Source organism: Balaenoptera acutorostrata, chromosome 4 (genome assembly GCF_949987535.1).
Source record: "Balaenoptera acutorostrata chromosome 4, mBalAcu1.1, whole genome shotgun sequence".
Taxonomy (NCBI): Eukaryota; Metazoa; Chordata; class Mammalia; order Artiodactyla; family Balaenopteridae; genus Balaenoptera; species Balaenoptera acutorostrata.
The window spans coordinates 106,506,007-106,526,841 of record NC_080067.1 but is presented as its reverse complement, the minus strand read 5'-3'; the positions used below and the strand labels follow the sequence as shown (position 1 = coordinate 106,526,841).

The window sequence follows — 20,835 nt, the reverse complement described above, 5'->3', positions numbered from 1 at the left end:
GAATTGTAATAATTGAATTGTACCTAGGTAAGCTGAAATTATATTTAAATAAATGAGGAATTCATATGTTTGCATATGAATCATACATATGTTTAAAAATATATAGGATAGTTTATAGGAATGTTATGTGTTTGGTGATTGAGTACTGAGTGTATCAGAAATTAATTTATCCTTTGCTACTATTAAATACAATTTCCTACCATATAACACATTAGCTTTTTTTGTTTAAATAGCAGTACTTGTGCAAGATCAAATTGTTAGGAAGTATGAACACAGTGCAATGCTGATTAAGTTTAAAACCATACCTTTCATGGAGTTATGATATGAAATATCTGTAATTTTCAAGATAAAACAATTTTTTTATTTGAATCATTTTATGAAGGCTTATTAATCTAATAAATATATACACTTAAAAATTTTTGTATATCCCCTGATAAAGATAATTTATATCAATTATGTTTGGATTTAGGACTCATAATCAAAACACAAATAAAGAAATAAAATTAATGCTTGGTAAATAGTAACATAGTAGAGATCTTTTCCTCTCAATGGTAAATTATTTATAGTTTTTTTTCTATAGCACCATACTGAATTTACTTATTTTTTTGGTGATGTTCAGTGGTATGTTCCCACCCATTAAAAGGGATGAAAGTAAATGAGAAAAAAAATATTTGTTTCTATATAAGGGTCAGTGGTAATATATGTGAATTTTTAAACATTTTATCTATTTACAAAATGCTTGGGTTCTTGAATGCTGAAAAAGTTCACTAAAACCACCGGTGATGATTATGTTCGGTCATTTGAAAGTACTGTTTGTATGAAAAGTCTGTCGTATATTTATTGAAAGTGTGAGCCAACTTTCCTTCACTATTTAATCATTAAAATATATTTCATTGAAATTTATATAGATTTAATTCAAATTTTTGTTCACCTGTAACAAGGATTTAGAATGAATCAAAAATAAGTTATCAATATAAATGATCCTTTGAAGAGGTGCTATAGAATATTTTACATTTGAAAATGCAACATGAATAATTTTTCAGTGAGATTAAGAAGGCAATAATAGTCAAGGATAAAACATATGATATATACTAACCGTGTAGTTTTACCATATTTTATATTAGGTAGACGCTGGATATTGGTAAAAATAATAAAGCTTTAAAATTATTTAAACAATAATTATCTAAGGATTTATGTGATTAATTATTATTAAATATATTTGATGGCATTGATCACAGAATTAGAGGTAGTGACAATCATTGATGACTAGATGTTTTTTGCTTAATATGTCTGCTCTGTGAAATTTCATTCTTGTTTGCATGCCTGAAAATTCCTTCAGCTGTTGGCAAAGATGACTTTGGACATATGATAATTATCGGCTTATCTAGAGCTACTGCTAGACTCGTTCATTTTTATGGCTTGTTATCTTTATTATAATTTATTTGACTGCAGAAATGAGAGAGTGGGTACAGTACAAATGTTCATCATCTTCTTCTAGCAGATGGCAGAAATTGGAAGATTATGCTTGGATTCTAAATCCATGGCTTACTAACTTCCTTTTCCAAAAATAAATTAGTGGTTATAATCAATTAATGGTAAAGTATATGGAATACTATTACATGCAAACACATGTGCCTGGTTCCAATTGAATACAATGAATTGCTATTTACAAACAGAAAGGAAGTGGATGTGGAGACCTCATTTTTAGAGAAAGGTATCTTACACTATCACTAGTTTCCATTTTAAAGTATTTATTTGTGTTCTTGATGCTTCATATTGCCCCTTTCTATCCTCTGATAATAATTTTTTATCATGGATTCTATTGCAGTCTGTCAACAATTTATCTCACAACCAAATCTCAGAATTACCTATAACCTACATGACAAATTAATTGAAATTTATGTGAATAAAGAATAGCTCAGGCAATAATGTGACCGTATGTTTATATATATAATGAGAAAAGAAAAAACAATGTATATCATTTTCTTTTCTTCTGGTTTATTCTATTAGAGCATTTATTTTAGCTATTTTTTTGAGTACCTACTGTCTGTTAATCATTTTGATAGGTAGTAAAGATAAATATAAATAGAGGCATATGTTTCAATGATCTATTGCTATTGAGGTAAAATAACCCAAAACTTAATAACTTAAAGCCACAATAATTTATGATTTCTTAGGGCTCAGGTGGGTAATTCTTCTGCTTATTGTAGAGTAAACAGAGGTCACTCATGTAGCTGAATTCAGCTGGGAGCTTAACAGGGGTTGGAATGTCTAAGATGACCTCATATATTCCAGGGCCTCTCTCTACATGGCCTTACATCATTAAAGAATCTGACTCAAGCTTTTTTACAGTATAGTGGCTTGCCAAAGAGGGAGTTTTTCACATGGCCATGTATAAAGTGAGTATACGAGGGGACTGCAAAAGGGGCTGAATGCCTGTAAGTATGTTTATATGGAGCTGCCAGTGTAACAGTATACCACAGTCTTCTCTCTTAATGCTCATGACTAATGTCCCTCCTTCATGCACAAAAGCCCACATCCTCCCAAAGATCTATTCCATTATGGCATTGTGTTGAAGTCCAGAAGAGCTTCAGTGAAATCTCTTCTGGATATGAATAAAGCTTCATAGCTAAAGCTCTCCTTCATCTGGAGAATTAAAAACTAAACGAGATGTTATTGTTCCTCACACACACAGCACACATGGGACAGGATTAGGAAGACTGTAAAAGATTCTCACATTCCTGAAGGCAGGGAACATAGCAATCACTGGTCCATTGTGATTCTGAAATCCAGCAAAGGTCATCAGAGTCCCTAATTATAGGGGCAAGGACTGTTCTTTGCTTGGAGCCCAGTTCTGCAACCTGGGGTTAGTTCTCTGTGGCTCTTTGTCTTCATTACTCTTGACTTTGCCCTCTGAGTTATCCTTCTTAGTCATAAGAATTTCCATGTGGCCAGTTGCTAGTTTTACCATCTGTCAGGAAAACTTCTTAATTTGATCCACAACATTATGAAGTACTTTTTGTGTCTTCCAAGTTATCACAGGTAGTATTTCTCACCAATTGTTGGTTGACCTTTCATTATCTCCAATAATAATTAATTTACTGCTCTTCCATCCTCCAGTCACAGCCTTCTTGCCACCCTTCCAGCCTCCACAGTCTTTTCATTACTAAAGCAAATGCCACATGTTTTAGCTTTTTGTTAAAACAGTATCCTTTATCCTGTATAAGTTATTTGCTTACAATCTGGAAATATGGACCGGGTTCAGTTGGCTGGTTCTTCTGCTGGTTTTATCTGGGTCACTCAATGCCACTGCAGTTATTTGGAGGTTTAACAAGGCTGGACATCTAACATGGCTTCACTCACATGTCTGATGCTTCATCTGAGATGTTTGAGGCCCTAAAGTCGCTTATTGTGTAAATCCTGATAGCAATTTTAATACATTTCATGTTAGGAAATTATTCTATTTTTTCTTTCTCTTCCATTAGAACTAGTTAGTCATTGTGCCATTCAAGGGACTTCGCAATTTGGCCTTGTCTTATTATTTTCTGACTTCAACAAATTCTGTCTCCTGTTCTGTTTTTGTTACTTTTGAATAATCCATGTATTTTTCATGTTTCTTGCTCTTTTTTTTTCATGTTTTATCTAGCTGCTTGGTGTCCCTTTCTTCTTCCTTTTCTGTGGTGGAATTTTATTCATCCTTCAGGGTCTAGCACAAATATATATGTCACATATATATAGCACATATATCTATATCTTCACAAAGTTAATGTCTCTGTCATCTGTGCTATAATTTGTTCTAATTATTTATGTGCCTGTTTTACCAGGGCTGTCAGATAAAAGAGATATATTTAAAAATCATTTGTGTAATGAAGGGTAAGAAACTTATTGATGTGAATGATAAGTAGTACCAGGTTCTACTGAATAGTTAAAGGTAGAAGTTGTTGGTATACTGACAGAATGCTCTGTGTCTTCGTATTTCTGTGAAATAGGAAAGTTTTCTTCAGGGAGGGTTGTGGTATTTTAGATCTGGAAAGCCTTTGAAAATATTTTTGTCCCTCCTTTTATGAATCAGGATTCTAAGTTATAGAGAACAGAATTTTATTCCCTGGGGCCACTTGGTAACTAATACTAGATTTATAACTAAAGCCTAGATAATTCTCAGTCTGGTCTTTGTGTGTCTTTCTTCCCTCCCTCCCTCCCTCCATGTCTCTTTCTCTCCTCCCCTTCTTCACTTCTTCCCTTCCTTTCTCTTTCTCTTTCTCTTTCATTTCCTTATTCCAAGCATCCATGCTCTCACCTTGATGCTTTAACTTTTCCTGCTTGCCAAACAGTACAGAGGAGCCCTTAGTTACTCATCATTAATTAGGCCCTTTTTGCTCTGTGTTTATTTTGTGGAATCTGATATGGGCACTGTTAGAACAGTATCTACACATCCATTCTGAGATTCAGGCTACTGAGAATGATGGAAAAATATAGATTTATCTGGGACTTTGCTGTTAGACATGATAAATAGGAAAAATTACAGTGAGGTTTTAGGAATACTCATAATTTACTTGAATACATTTGAGAACTCTTGGCCTGCTACATAACAAAAGTACAATAAGCTGGTTTAAAATAGAATAAATCTATATCTACCCATACTATCATATATAATGAATTGTGTATATTTATTTGCATTTAAATAATTTATTATCATATTTTATCCTAAAAGTTATAATACTAAATGTTTCAACTTGTGATTCCTTTCTCTGTAATGTTAAGGTGTATCTAGATCCAAATTCTAGAAGCACAAAAAAGAGAGGCACTTTTATTCTTATTATTTTCGATCAGGTTTAAATAGACATAAACATTATATTAAGCAGATATGCTAAAATTTAAAACCAAACACAGTAATTTGGGTAACTCTACATTATAGGCAGTATTTTATACTTGGCTCCAATATCTTATTTTTCATACATTTTTATTTTATTTCATAGGTTCATAATTAAAACTGCCATACTTAGGCATATTGATGTTACAGATTTAAATTTTTAAGTTGTCTTAATTTATTCCAGTAAGGGCTTGAATAAAAAATAGCATTGATTCATAAAACATTAATTTACATCAAATAGTATTTCACTTCATATAACTAAGAATATCTTAACACTATGGAAGAAAATTGGAATCAATTAACATGGAAAATTGAATAATTTTTGTTGAGTTGTGAGTTCCGAAGTGACGTGAATCCCTAATAAACTCCTGTTGGATATTAATTTAGAATAAATCTCATTTAGGTAGTAACACTTGTACTTAGAGATATTAGTTAGGGTTTGGTACTTCAGACCTGCTTTGAATATATATGTATATTTATTGCAAAGGTATCTTCTTTAAGCCTTTAAGTATCACATGATATAATTTAATAAAATAACATCTGGCTATGAAAGTAAAGTTCTAAAACATAAAGAATATTTTATAACTTTTTCTCTTCCTAGAAACATGTTTTTATTTTCCCTCTAGTGCTGCTTAAAAATTCTAGAGGAAAGGATGGTGGCAATTCTTGGACCATTGCATTATTGTTCACAGAGGTGAATGGGATATTCAGGGCCTTTGGTGACATAGCTCTCGATTTGATCTCCTGAAGAGTGTTGTTATTAAGGCTTCATGACTCTGTCCTCTGTTGCAATTCAGAAGCATTTACGCTCTGTGTTTATGATCTTCTGTCTAATCATGTTATCAGAGATGATTGTGGAAGCAGAGAGCATAAAGAAATTTTGAAACACCAGGATTTGCTAGCATTAAATAAGGGGGCTTGAGGGTATGATGAAAAGCTGAAAGGTGAGATTGGGATCAGAAAAAGGGGCAGACTTACTGGCCCAAACAGTATTTTCACTTTCTAAAAGTAACCACAACGTAAATATAAACTCTTACAATATAACCTTCAATTCCAAATAAAGCTGCTTTATTGCATGAAGCAATTCCAGATTTTCATCTGGCATGAGAAGAATATGAAATCAAGAGGCTTGAAGGAGTCTAAAAATAGAAGGTATTATTTCCAAACAAAACATAATAAAGTTAAATAAGTATATTGTACTTTGTTCTTTGTCACAATTTTTAAAATAGGTTAAAACATAAACTGTCTTGAAATGATCATTCTTAATAAATTATTTTGACCAAATTTTAACTTCAATTATAGTTTCTATTTTACTGTCAGCCAACTTGAAAGCTATAAATCATATTTCTATAGGAGCTATGCTTAATTTTAAAAATCCTTTCTTAACACATATATCTCTAAGAGGGGATAAAATTATATAGTATCTCTCTTTTCTTTCCAACATGACACACCATGTCACCCCCTGAAATTACTACCTTTCTTGTGAACATTGTCTAGAGTTTTAGTTTGGCTTTTTAAAGAAACAAAATCAATAGTTTCATAAAGTCTGTACTTAGATACACCAAAATATATTAACAGATTTTGTACTTGATGTTTTTTTCTATCATTATATCCTTTCTACTGGGTTCATTATTCCATTTGCTGAAGTATATCCTTTGGTAGATTTTTTGGCAAGGTTCTATAATTTTAAGCCCTTTATTTAATGGATATCTAAAAATATTTTGTCCTCCCTTTTCAATGATTGTTTATTTGGGTATAGAATACTAAGTGACTATTACTTTTCCTCAGCACTCTGAAAATATTATTTCCCTGTTCATAAGAATCTGTTGTTGCCAGTGACCTTCTGACAGTCTTAACTGTCATTATTTGGGAGATTACCTATAGGTTCCATATTTTTGGTCTTCAGTTACATTATTATGTAACTGCTATGGATTATTTTTTCCTGCTTCACTTCTCATTTTGTGTTTTAACCTGAAAAAGTGTGTGTGTGTGTGTGTGTTACTTTATTCTGTTTTGTATTTCTAGAATACCTATGAGATATTTGTTGAAGACTTTCAATATTATCCTCTTTGTCTCCGATATGTTTTTTTTTTTTTTTAATTTTCAATCTCAGCTAATTTCCAGGTAATGAATTTTCACTTTGGCTACAGCTAGTTAAGAGATTACTTCATCCATTGAGGTTTTTTTTTCATTCTCACTTGTTATTGTTTTATTTCTGCCTACTTTGTTTCATAATTTATTTTTCATTTTATAGATACCATTTTATTCTTTATGTATTTTAAAGTCACATTCAAATAAATTTTGAAAGAAATTGAGTCTAAATATTTCTAAGCATTGGTGTCAGCATGTACTTTGGAGTTGTAACTTGTGTGCTAACTTGTTTTCTATGTCTTTTTTTTTTTTTTTTAATTTAGAGAGTTTATAGTTGAACTAATCTTCCCTAAGGCCTTATAAATAGAAAACTGAAGAGCCCTAAGAAATTTACCAAATAATTCATGTTAGTATTACTGGTTGACAGGAGTTCTACTCCATGCATTCAGGGATCTAGGACTTCTTGCATTTAGTGGGCCAGCCATCTCCTAGGGCCTTATAGTTATCTGTGTCCAGTTCAGAGGTTGTAAAAAGAGATTGGAGAAGACACATGTGTTTCTTAACCAACTCAGATCTGAAGAGCCACATGAATTCCTCTCAGATACAGCACTGAGAACTGCCTATGTGACCACACCTAACTGCAAATAGGGGTGGGCTGTTGTTAAATGTTATCCCTGGCTCAATAGTCACTTTCCAGCAACAATTCTTTATCATGGAAGAGGAAGCCCGATTTTTGTAGATACTTGGTTATCTCTGCAGTAGCCTGCCACTTCATCCACAAAGTGTACATAATCATCCTCATGTATCTGTCAATACAAATTTTTCTCCATCACGTTCAGATACGTTCTTTTGTCAGCTGGTGACCTACACATTAAATGACAAGCCATTTACCCTAACACAAAATATACAATGGTTGAAATAAGTGGAAAACTGCCATTAAGAAAGGAGAATAATAGGAACTAGTGCTCCATAGCAGTGATGGGCAGGCATTGTGAAGAACCTCAACAGCAGTTGAGTTGATGCTCTTATCCGTCCTTCTCAATGGCCCTTGGCTATGCTATCTGTGAGCTTCTTATTATCCTGACAGTTTTTCAATTAGTTATTGGTGGCTGAACGGCTTTCATGCCTGTTTCATGCTCATCTATTTTGGGGACTCCAGAGTCATTTCATAGTTACAGGCTCTTTTAGACCAGACTCATGATTTGTTGGCAATAAGATTTCCTTAAAGTCATAGTAGCCTTTTAATCTATTTGTCAATTCCATGTGTCAGAAACTACACATAAAATCCACACCTGAAGTTTTTTCGTTGTGTATACACACACACACACATGCACACACGCCCTTCAATTAGGGTAATATTTAGAAGCTGAGAAGACAAAATTCCAAATTCTAGAGCTTTAACATATAGAAGTTCATTTTTAATTTACATTACAGTCCAGGGTGTTCCTGGCTGTTGAGGGCTTTCCTTCATACAGAAAATAGGAGAATTATATATTTTCCGTCTGTAGTTCCATTATCTCGTATGGCCTTGTAGTCATCTGTATCCAGTGAAAGAAGGAAAGCATATAGGATACACATCTTCTTAGAAGCCTTGGCATAGAAATGACATATACATTTTACTCACAGTTGACACACTTGTAAAAATTATATAATCAGTAGAGTAAAAGCTTCTTTGTGTAAACTTTAATATTAAGCTACATCCAGTATAAATAATCAGGATTTTTTTGATCAACAGACAAGCATTAGGCTATATATTAATGTTGCATCGAACCAGATATAAACTGAACTAATTATGCTAAATTAAACATTAGAGTAAAAGTTATTTCTATAAATTTATACCTTATTCTCTGTCCATAGAAATAAATAGGATTCAACTATTTGAAGAGGGGGTGATTATTTCCATGAAGTATCCATAATAGCAACAGAGAACATTCAGAATAAACTTTCCAGTGGGATATTATGTAGTACATTGAAGATATAATGGCAGAATTTTACCAGAGAAGAAAAATATCTCACTTTTCATTTTATAGGAATAGAGTATAACAAAATATTGTATTTAATAAATCTGTATATAATTCAGATTAAATTTTATTCTAAGCATCACAACAACTATATATAGTAAAATTATATCATGCGTGTTAAAATCTGAGGATAATTTTGTTATACATTTTTTCATTATATATTCAGAGCTAGCATTAGAACTACAAGGTATGGTTGACTTTGTATCCTCTATATGAAAAAAAATGTAATAATTTGCATTTTTAGAGTATTTACATATCTCAGCTCTAGGGAAGTATATTTCAAAGGACAACATAGTTCTAAGGAGAATAGGCATCAAAGGAATAAAACTTGATACAGAACAAGGAGTGGGTGTGACAGGGTTGAAGAAAAGTGTATCTGATATAAATATACTTCAGATGTTTACTTTGGTTTAACATATCTTGTTATCCTTTGTGAGAAAAGCATTTTTAATTTTATTTATAGTAACAGTTATTATGATTACCTGGGAAGTGATGCTAAACTCGAATACACATTGTGATGATATGGGGGGGACATTCTTAATATTTTTGAGTCCTTTGAAATAATGACTTATAATGAGAATTAAATAAATTACTGGTGTCCTCAATTATGCACGTGGCCTTTTAAAGAAATAGTTCTCCTTTTTTGTACTTGAATTTTTTTCCCTTTTGGCATATAATACTATAAAATGGAAAATTTTAGTATTACAAGTATTTCTCTATCATTATTCTGTATAACCAGTTACTATTTTCAATTTGAGCTTAGGCCAAACTATCTGTTTTTAGGATAAGTTATAATAAATAAGGAATATAGGTATTACTGAAAATGGTAGTCTCCATTTTACAGGGAACTATAGAGTGGTGATAAATTTAAAGAGATGGAGATTTCCAGTTGCCAGTTGCTCTATACAAGGACTATCACCATATAAAGAGGCAAGCAGTACCAAAATTGATGGGAACTTTGGGAGCATAAAAGCAAGCTCTGCTTTATCTTCAGCAGTGGACAAGGAAAAAGCATGATTTATTCCCATTATTTGACAGTATCAAAGGTGACTGCTATAGAAAGCCATGAAAACCTCTTGAAAGATGCAAGCCCTGTTCCTTTGGACAGAGATAAACAACTATTGTCTTGGATAGAATTCTTTAAATAGGATCAGTTTATTTTTTGGTTTTTTTCTTAAAATGTCTTATATCCTCATTTCTTTGTTTCTATTCTTATTTTGAAGTTAACTAATACTATTCAGGATGGTTTACTTTTCACCCTACCATGGTAAAAAAATTATATTCTTTATCTCTATATTAATTAAATATTTAAAATAAAATTAACTGGCAATTTTTTAGCTGGTAAAACTTTGAAATGGCAATATATATGGATTATGTCAGAGCTTTTCTAAAGATTCTCTATTAATTTACTAATTACATTATGACCAAGAGCATACTCTTCCTAAAGCCTAATTGTATGTGGGTATTAAAGATTGCTAAATGTGAACTAATTTTCCATGCATATGAAATATGATGCTTAATTATGTAAAAAAAATTTTAAAATAATTATCCTATACAATAAATAGGATACATTAATTAGGTAAATATTTTTATTCACAATGGTTGCTAAATTTTTTCAAAAGTTCTCTGACATCTATTGAGGTGACCACAAAATTTCTCTATATACTTATTGATGAAATGTTATAATAATATATTGACTTAGATGACCCATCTTTGACTCAGTAAAGTTATCTGTTCCTGATGCATTATTACTTTAATGCTGAACTATATATTTTTTCTTACATTTGTTAAAAATTGGCAAGAGGATATTCTATCTAATGCAGTGAATTACAAATTTGTTTTGAGTGATGTAAGGAAGAGTAGAATAATTTGATGTATACACTGTGGTCTTAGATGAGAAGTTTAAATATTTGTAAGATATAAATTTTAATTTAGAATTATAAACAAATCACACTCAAAATTGTTACTGTTTTGCTACTTTGAACTCAGCAGAAATGATTAGAAATGTTATATGAAATAATAAGTGGAATGACATATAGACTATTTGAAAAGTATGCTAAAGGAGAGCAAGAGTCCTGGCAGACATTAAAATATATTCAAGAGAAGATATTTAAAATGTGTAGTATTAATTCCCAAAGAGAAATATTTATCAGTGGTACCGAGTAGACAGGGAAAAAATAGATTAAATTACATGAAATAGTTTTATCTATGGTAAAGTAGAGATAACTAATTAATAGGGAAAATAGATGGATTATTTAATACCACGGTTCTTACTTTATAGGGATTGAGATTGGGGAGGGGAGAGCAACAGTGATGTGGGTATAGGGCCAGCACTGCCATCTTTTACCAAGTCCCAGAGGAGTTACCTTCACCATTGAATCCATCTTTCTTTAGAATGTGTGCAATTAGCCTCTAATTGTACCTTGGTTTAAGAATCTATTTGGGGGCAAGAAAAGTCTCACAGAAAATTTCTTGTTACAATAAAATGAAGCCTAAGGCAAAGTTTTAACAAAAAGATGTTGGTTTGTAGGATACAAATTAGTATTTTCATGGAACTTTACAACTATGATTAAACAGTAATTTTTGAAGAATCGGAGAAAAGGTGAAAGAGAAACATGAAAATAAGAAGACATCATCTAGGTATTAAATATGGATTTTGGTCAATCAAAGGAAAAATCACAGATTATTTTTGATATCGTTAAAGAAAAAAATCCTTGTGACACGTGTTAAAGAACCAAGTTTTTCGAGAGTGGCGACCAAGCCTGTGGAGCCACCCTAGGAGCTGGAGCTGTCATATCCCCTCCTCTTCCACTTCCTGTTGCAAACAATAAAGTCTGTTCATACCATAGTAAAAAACAAACTGTAAGGCAGACTTTATTCAGGGGCACTGCTGCAATGGAGTGTCATAGTAGTGGAGAGAAATTGAGCTTAACTCTGAACAGGAGTTAAAAATTCCCACAACAAGAAAAAAATTCCCACAACAATAGGAGTTATAAATTCCCACAACAAGAAATGTGGGAATTTATAGCCATGGAGTGTGGTGTGGGTCAATGGATGGAAAATTACTAAGAGGGAAACATCAGGGGTAAAGCGTGGGGCAGTTCTGGCTCAACTATCCTGACAGGATTCTTTCTAATGGTGGACCAGGGTGACCAGATACCACCTGGCGGATGATGGGAGATGAGGAATTGATCAGGTATTTAGGGTGGGGGATTTTCTCTAAACCAGTTTAGTAAGATTCTTGCTAAAACTGGACTCTGCAGGAACACAGACAAAAGTCCATGGTCAGGCCTAATTGAACAGAGGGCTCAGAAGAGCCTGACTAAAAGTTTGGTCAAGGAGAGACTCTTTGTCAGTATCACGTAACACTCTGTAGGTGGAGTTGGCAAACTACACCCTGCCTGCCGTTCTAGCCCCTTTTTGTAAATAGTTTTTTAGAGTACAGCCAAGTCCATTCATTTACATATTGTCTATCACTGTTTTCAAGCTACAGTTGCAACGTTGAGTAGTTGCTTCAGAAACCCTATGGCCCGTAAACCTAAAATATTTGCTTTACATATAGTGTTTGTAGACTTCTTCCATATAGGCAAATTAATGTATATCTGGGAAATATAAATAAAATGATCAAACTTGTTCTTTTAAGCCTGTTATTAGTGTGTTACATTTTTACAACTAAACAGAACAAAACTTCTAGTGGAAATGTTTTCCTCACAAGTTAGCTATCTTTTTATTCAGTCATTTGTTAAAGCATCTGTGCTAAGAAATATAATTTCAGAAATGCTCAGTAGAGGATTTCATATTGATCTGTTTTGGGAAAAAGAGTTTGATTTTTATTAAAATGCAGAAATATCTGCGAGAAAAGACTTTATTTGTAAAAAATGTAGGGTATATGTGTGTATTTGTATTAGAGGCATATTCGTTCAGCATTGGCCGTTTGCTGATGAGACCTTTTCAAAGACTGTCTTTGTTAATTCTCTCACTCTGAAACATCTTGACTAGTTGCCATGCTAGACACTGAAAATTTATTTGTTAAAAATTGGTGAGTTAATAGTTTATATTCTTTGTGGAAAATGATACATAGGAGCAAATGATAAGTAAATTCAGATTGTCATTTACTTAGAAATTACAAGGAAACAGATTTTATGTGAACCATAATACTCAGTTTCCAGTAGGTTCTCATTTTTTTCTCCCTGCTTTCAGATTATATTGCACTTTCAGCAATGGCAGATACGTTTTTATTAATGTATACCATAGGCTTAACAAACATTTATTGCATACCTATTACATCCTGAATTACAACTGAATTGCTATGAATTACCATGGTCCCTGCCACACAATACACACAGAACTTGCCATAATCTTTTGTTTAAATAATTGTGCTGTTGATTTTGTGAGGGGGTGTACATTTACACAGAGCCCACAATTTCATATACTTTGCTCAGTATGTTATAGAACATATTTAGAATGGGCATTTTAAAAAGATTCTCCAAGTTGTTGATAATCTTGAACAAGTGTCTTTTTATAAAGATTTTTCTAAAAAAAAGCAATATATTGTACCTGTTTAAGGTATAAATAAGAACCTTTATTTTCAGCTAAAATAACAGTTTCACATTGTAAAGCATGTGTTGTGTAATGTTCTATGTATGCATAGGAATTTTTGGGGATATATTATCTTCCATAGCCCCCTTGCAAATTTATTACTGCTGTATTTTGTCATTCATTTATTTTTCTATTTGTCTTTCTTGCCCCGCCCTCCCACCATCTCTCTTATTTAGGCCCTTTGAAAAAATCAACTTAAGCTGCATGGTAAATATTTTATCATTATTTTCATTTATATTTGAGGTTTCTTAGACTATGTACTACCTGATTAAGCTTTCCTGCAGAATTGTGACTATATCATGCCATTTTTATTCTTGTCTTTTCATATATATAGATATTCAAGTCATTCATTGCACTTAATCACAAATAAGGATTTGGAAAAATCATTTGATATTTAATCTTAAAATGTATTTTCAGCATTTCATTGCAAGCATTATCATCTCCTTCCTAAGGAATGTCAGTCTAGCTCACGCTATTCACTGTTTGAATAGAATGAATAGAGCGAAGTGAATAGAGTGAATAGAGCTCTTCAAATAGAAGAGCTCCTTCCTTCCTTCCTTCCTTCCTTCCTTCCTTCCTTCCTTCCTCCCTCCTCCCTCCCCTTTTCCCTCCTTTTATTAATGTCCTGGAATAATACACACAAACTTAATTAGAGGAAATGGAGAAATAATTAATACATCTCTTCTGTTAAGATTCTTTTAGAATTTGAAAAAGAGTAGATACATGTATATGTATAAATGAATCACTTTGCTGTACACCTGAGACTAACACAACATTGTTAATCAACTATACTCCAATATAAAATAAAAATTTAAAAACAGATTCTTTTTTGTGTGTATACCAGGCATCCTTAAGAAGAGACTATGATCTTTGAACCATAGATATTAGCGATGCTTATACAATTTAATGGTCTGACTGCTAAGTGGAAAAAATATCATGCAACTCGTATGCCTACTAATGAAACATTGGAGAGAGTCTAGCATTGCATGTGAAATGTATCTTTAAATGAATATTACTTCAAAGGGATGATCAAAGTATCTAAGAATTCCTAAAGGAGATAGGAGTGCTTTTTTGAGAGAATTTCCCTCAATGCAATAACAATGAATGTCTATTCATTTACTGTCTGGTGTCCACAGAGTAGTACTATTTCATGAGAAATGTCTTAATTTTGCTATGACAGCTTGACTTTTCCCAGATGGCCAGCATTTCAAAGTTCATCTTATATATATTCATAAGAAGGATGAAAGTGTTAATTCTAATTAAAATGATGCTCAGTTCATTAGTAGGTCTAATGAAGCTTCCAATATAAGTAAATTAAACTGAAGATTATTGACAAGAGTTTTATTATTGGCAAAAAAAAGCAATTACCAAATCATTGACTTTTGTTGGTCAACATTTTCACTCCCTTTCATAGAATTATGAATTCAAGTTAAGAGTTAAAAGAGAAAGTAACATTATACATCAAAAGTATTGTAGAAGAAAGGCTTACTAGTTGGTCAAACCTCGTATTGTAAGAAAAGCAAAAGCAAAGTATGTTAAACTGAAAAAATTAGTGCGACGGTAAAAACATAAAATTATTTTTTCCTGCTGTCTCACCAAACAGGGCCTAGAACCAGCAATTTTCATCCAAAGCCATCTCTCTGAATAGCAGTATTTTTTAAAGGAATCTGTTCTTTAAATTTTTTCCCTTAAACTATTAAATATATTATTTTTCAGATCTCTTTTGTTTTGATCATTTGAAGTGATTTTTCTCTTTTTGGGCCTCCCATTCTTTTTAGTTGCATAAAAATAAATAATATATTACCATCAAGAATGACCTGAGTTTTCACAGAGGTAAACACTTTGCTTTATAGAGATTATCTCCTAGTTAATGTAAATATTCCAATTTCAGTAAAGTAAACTGGATGTAAAAAGTTCTAACAGAGAAAGTTATTTATATTTTAAAAGACTTGTTTACTTTAAAATAAAATGTGTAAAATTTAGTTAAAAATCAAGAGATAAATATAAAACATATTATAACAGCTTTATGAAGTATAATGACATACAAAAACTGCACTTTAAAGTGTACAGTTTGCTAAACATTGATGTATATATGGCTATGAAAACATCAGCATAATCAAGATAATGAACCTATCCATCATCCCCCAGTATTTCCTCATGCACCTTTATCATTTCTCTCTCCCTGTCCTTCCTGCAGCCAATCACTAAGGCTCTATACTTTAGTCTCTATGCTTTAGTTCACATATTCTAGAATTATATATCTCAGTGATTATATAGTATGCATTTTTCTGCCTGGCCTCTTTAATTTCAGCATAATTATTTTGACATTTATTCATGTACTTGCATGTATCAATATTTTATTATTATTTTTGACTGAGCACTAGAACATTGTTTAGATATACTGTAAGTTGTTTATCCATTCATTTATTGATAGACATTTTGATTGTCTCCTGTTCTCATCCCTAAGTATTTCATATTTTGATACTATTTTAAATATTGTTTTGTTAATTTTTATTTCCAGCTGTTTGTTGTAGAAATACAAATAATTTTTGTATATTGATCTTGCATCTTGTAGCCTTCCTAAATTCACTCACTCATTCTAGAATGTTTTCATATATTCCATAGACATTTTTAGTTCATATTTTCATTTCATCCATGAATGAAGAAACTTTTTCTTCCTTTCCAAACTGGATTTTTTTGTTGTTGTTATTTCCTTGTTTCACAGATCCTCCAGTACAGTGGTGAATAGAAATAGTAAAAACAGACATTCTTGCCTTGTTCCTGATCTTAGAATGAAAGCATTCAAATTTTCACCATTAAATATCATGCTAGTTACATTCCTGGGATAAACCACCCCTTTTTCATGATTTACTATTCTTTATAAGTATGATTGCATTTCATATTTATAAAAAACTTAATAGTTTTTCCATCTTTGTACATGAGAGCTATTGACCTGTAATTCTCTTTACTTGTAATATCTCTTTCTGGTTTCGGTATCAAAGTAGTACTGACTTCATAAGATGTGTTCGGTAGTAATTCCTACTTTTCAATATTTTGGAAATTTTTATTCAGAATTGGTGTTATTTCTTTTTTAAGTGTTTGATAGAATTCATTAGTAAAGCCATCTGTGCCTGGACATTGAGTTTTCCTAACATGTATGTGCTGATCATCACTCAGCTAAGTACTCAAAGAGCCTTTTGCAGATCTCAGAATATTCTGTTTTTTCATCAGTCTCCTCTACAGTAATATGTATATATGTATGTATGTATTACATTATACATAAACATTACATACTTATTACATTTTTATTTTTCCTAATAAGTGTCTATCATAATTAGTTACACACTTGTTTTAACCTGCATAATTAGAGAAGGGTGAGTATAGGTGTGACATTTGAATATGGGTTTGGCAAACTGAATTATTGGCCCCAGTTCTTCACCTTTCCTTGTATTCATTCTCTTTCCCTTGTAACTTTTCAGTTCTTCCCAGTAAAGGGCAAGTATTTTTTCTGACTCCTTGACTTTGGCCTCAACTATATGACTTAATTTGGCCAGTAAGATAAGAACCTAAGTTATTTGCAAGTTTGGAGCGTACCTCTCAAGAGACTTGGCTTGGTTTTTGTTTGTTCTGTTATACCTCTGTCAACATCATGGAAGAGCTTTACTAGTATTTGCTGGAGCAGACTGAGCCCAAACTATAATGAGGAGCCAAGTCTAGCCAGATCCACAGACAGAAGCTGAGTAGCCCTGCCAAATCCAGGCTAGGTCAGGTGACCCCAGCAAACCCCCAGAATAAATACCAGGAGATTAAAAATATACAGAGCTGAACCCACTTAGAATAACAAAATATGAATAATGCATACAAAAAGTTAACAGATGTGGTCTTTATCTCAAAATGATAAGATAACATATCATGTAACCCTGGCCAAGCTAGAAAAAAATATGTTTTCTAGGGCAGTTCAGTTTACAAAAAACGTGAAATGGGCCTGCACAATACCTAAGTCCATTGGAACATGGGTAAGGGGTGAAGAAAGTGTGGCATGGAGAGACAAAGCTATAACCATCAGTACTAACAAGGATAGAAGGTTAGGGATTATATTATTATGATCATCCTGTAGGGGTCATAAAGTAAGAAATGCATATTCTATTATCTAGGCTTAGGGCATAAAAGCTCGGAGCAGTACACAAGAAGAGATTAACACTGGTCCAATACAATAACTTCTTCTAGGCATGTGGTTAAGAAGTCACTTGCTGAAGGGGATCTGATGAGAGTATTAAGACTCACCTTTAGGTTTTTTGGGTTTTTTTTTTTTCAATTTATGTAATTTGAATAATCTCCATTCAAGTTTGTGCTTAGATCATGTCAACAAAGCTTTTGCTTCATTTTAATGAATCATAAATTATATATTAAGAAAAAAAAAAAAACCTTCAGTCTAGATTTCTAACCTCGTGATCCCTGACTATTAGACTGAAGAGACTTGCAGCCAGAGTGGGGCAAGCCAGATAATTGACATTTTTTCTCGTAATTCATCAGCAAGTTCTATAGGCCTACTTTCAAAATTTAACCCAAATCTGTTCCTTCCTCTTGATCACTATTAACTTCATAGGTCAAATCCAGACTGGAATAGCCATGTTTGAACTCCAACAATCCATTCTTCTGGGAGTGGTTGGTCTTGTCTTTTATCTTCCATTGGCTTCATGTTATCTTTAAAATAAAATTCCCACCTCATGATCATGGCCCAGTAGCCCTCCCCTGCCCTCTTGGTCTAGCTCTTGCCTGTCTCTGCAACTTCATCTCCTACATTTGCCACACTTCATGTGACGGTATTCCTGCTTACATCCCTAAGTTTTTAGAGTTCTACAAGCTTCTTCCTTCTTTAGGGCCTTTGCATTAGTTGTTTATTGACATAAATATCTCCCTTTACGTATTAGTCTTCTAAGGCTGCCATAACAAAATATTTCAGACTTGGTGGCTTACAGAACAGGAATTTGTTTTCTCACAGTTCTAGAGGATGGAAGTCCAAAATCATGGTGCCAGCAGTGTTCTTTTCTCATGAGGGCTCTCTTCCTGGCTGCAGATGGCTGCATTCTTGCTGTGTTCTCAGATGGCCCTTCCTCTGTACATGTATACTACTGGTGTCTCTTCCTCTTCTTATAAGGACACCATGCCCTTATGATCTCATTTAATCTCCGTAACCTTCTTTAAGGCCCTATCTCCAAATACAGTCACGTTGCGGGTCAAGGCTTTGTCCTATGAATTTGGGGGGACATAATTCAGTCTATAACACCTTCTTTCCCTTCCCTACCACTTAGATCATCACATGGCTGATGACTTTTCATTATTCAGGTCTTATTTGCAATATCACTTCTTTAGAGAGTTCTTCCTTAACTATGGTTTATCCCTAGTGTAATGGGACTCGATGGAACCAGGGACATTCTGACTCTGTTCACTCATCTCTAAGATTATTATACCCAGAATTGTGCTTGGCACTTATGAGGCATTGAAAAAACATTTGTCGAATGAATGCATTCTTCCAGTGCTCTGGCTTGAAAGGCATAGGTTAGTTCTGGATGCGCCACACACTTTAACAGTGCATTTTTTGTGCCATTTCTTAGTGATGTACACCTCAACTACATGATCCGTACTGATATCCAGAAAGATAGAACACAATAATGTTACTCTGATATACCACTGAATGGAGTAACTGGTTTATAGAAGAGTTACAACCTATCGTTATTTAAATAAGATATTGTTTTAGTTTTTTTTTTAATAATCCCCCCAGCTATTATGAAACTTCTCCCCTTTTTTCTCACTTGGGGCCTTTTCTTTGACTCTTTCTTGGACAGATGCCATAACTTTTCAGGCACTTGGATTATTATTTTATTCTATTATTCATTTTAAAATGTCAGTCTCAAATTCCACTCAAAGCTTTCCTACATGTTACCATCTGTGCTGACAGATTTTTTGCTTCGAGAGTACTGGGGTGTGGTTAGGCTTCCAGATACCTCTTTTCTCTCCCACTTCTAGATGCCAGCTCCATCTGTGATGTGGCAACAGTGGACAGATTTCTTCTTACAGGACTCAATGAGATTGTAGTCTTCTTTTTGTTGGTTGTTGCTGCTTCTAAGGCTGACACTCACTACAGATGTCCCCTGTGTATCTAGCCTCCCAGTGCCCATGCTTCTCCTGTGTGGTATATGTGTTCTTTCCTCTGAGAGTTATGTAATTGGTGTCCCATTTCTTGGATTACTGAAGAAGCAGATCAAGATTCAGCTTCATTTCTTTCATCTCTTTATTCTTCATTAAAAGCCAAAAAAAAAGACTCCTTCTTAAGTGACTTTTCCTTGTGGTAACTTGATGAGTGCTTAAGCCAAGGAACCTTATTCATATATATCACCCAAGGAAAGACCATATCCTTGCTTCATCAAAGAATAGGAGGACAGCTTACTAGTGCTTCTTATCTCAGCACCTCCATCTCTTGATTTGGTCATTATTTTCACACCTAGGCAGCATTAAACTATTTATGGATCCAAAGGCTCACCAACATTTTAGAAGAGAGAATAGATCTCATTTGATAAATTTGAGGGAACATTTTAGGCAACCTTAAATTTATGAGGGATTCTTTTGACTGCCTTACTTCACATTACCCCCAAAGACCATTCTCTCTCATCACTCATTATTGCTATGAGGACTGGGGGCATTGAAACTGGTGAATCCTGATAAACCATTCCTTGAGTTCACAACAGTTAAAGTTTGTGAATTAGGAGTACAGATTCCTAGCAGTGATTAAATTCAGCTTGGGCCTTGCTTGAAATTTGTGGCTGTGGGAAAATTCCCATTTAACATTCAGTTACAGTAGCATTTTACTGCATAATATGCTTTACAGTGTATATCTTATGTAAAATGGGGGTTTTGTATAAAAAAGTTTTCTACTTTTTCTCATTTTCTATTTCTGTTTTACATGCAGTTATTCATTTATGCTCTCAAGTTTTGTAAGATTAAGTTATGCACAATATTTTATTTTTCCCAACTTTAAAAAATTAATTAACATATTAAATATTTAAATATTTTAATCTACACTATAATTTTGGTTTGTCTTTACATCTGTATTTTTCAAATTTGAATTTCTTTCCCAAGGGATTCCTAATGACCGGAATCCTGCTTAGATTTCAAGGACTTTATTCTTTTATTATTTACTTTCATTTTCATAATCTGCCTTCTAAAATCTATTTTTCATGTTCTGATTTTACTACT

The 20,835-nt window shown here is 33.0% G+C and overlaps 1 protein-coding gene across 1 annotated transcript in view; it reads left to right on the top strand.

The window, feature by feature from the left end:
• EPHA6 (EPH receptor A6) overlaps nt 1–20,835 on the top strand; it is an 868,715-nt gene that overhangs the window by 160,608 nt on the left and 687,272 nt on the right. The gene's annotated exons all lie outside the window — the stretch shown is intronic.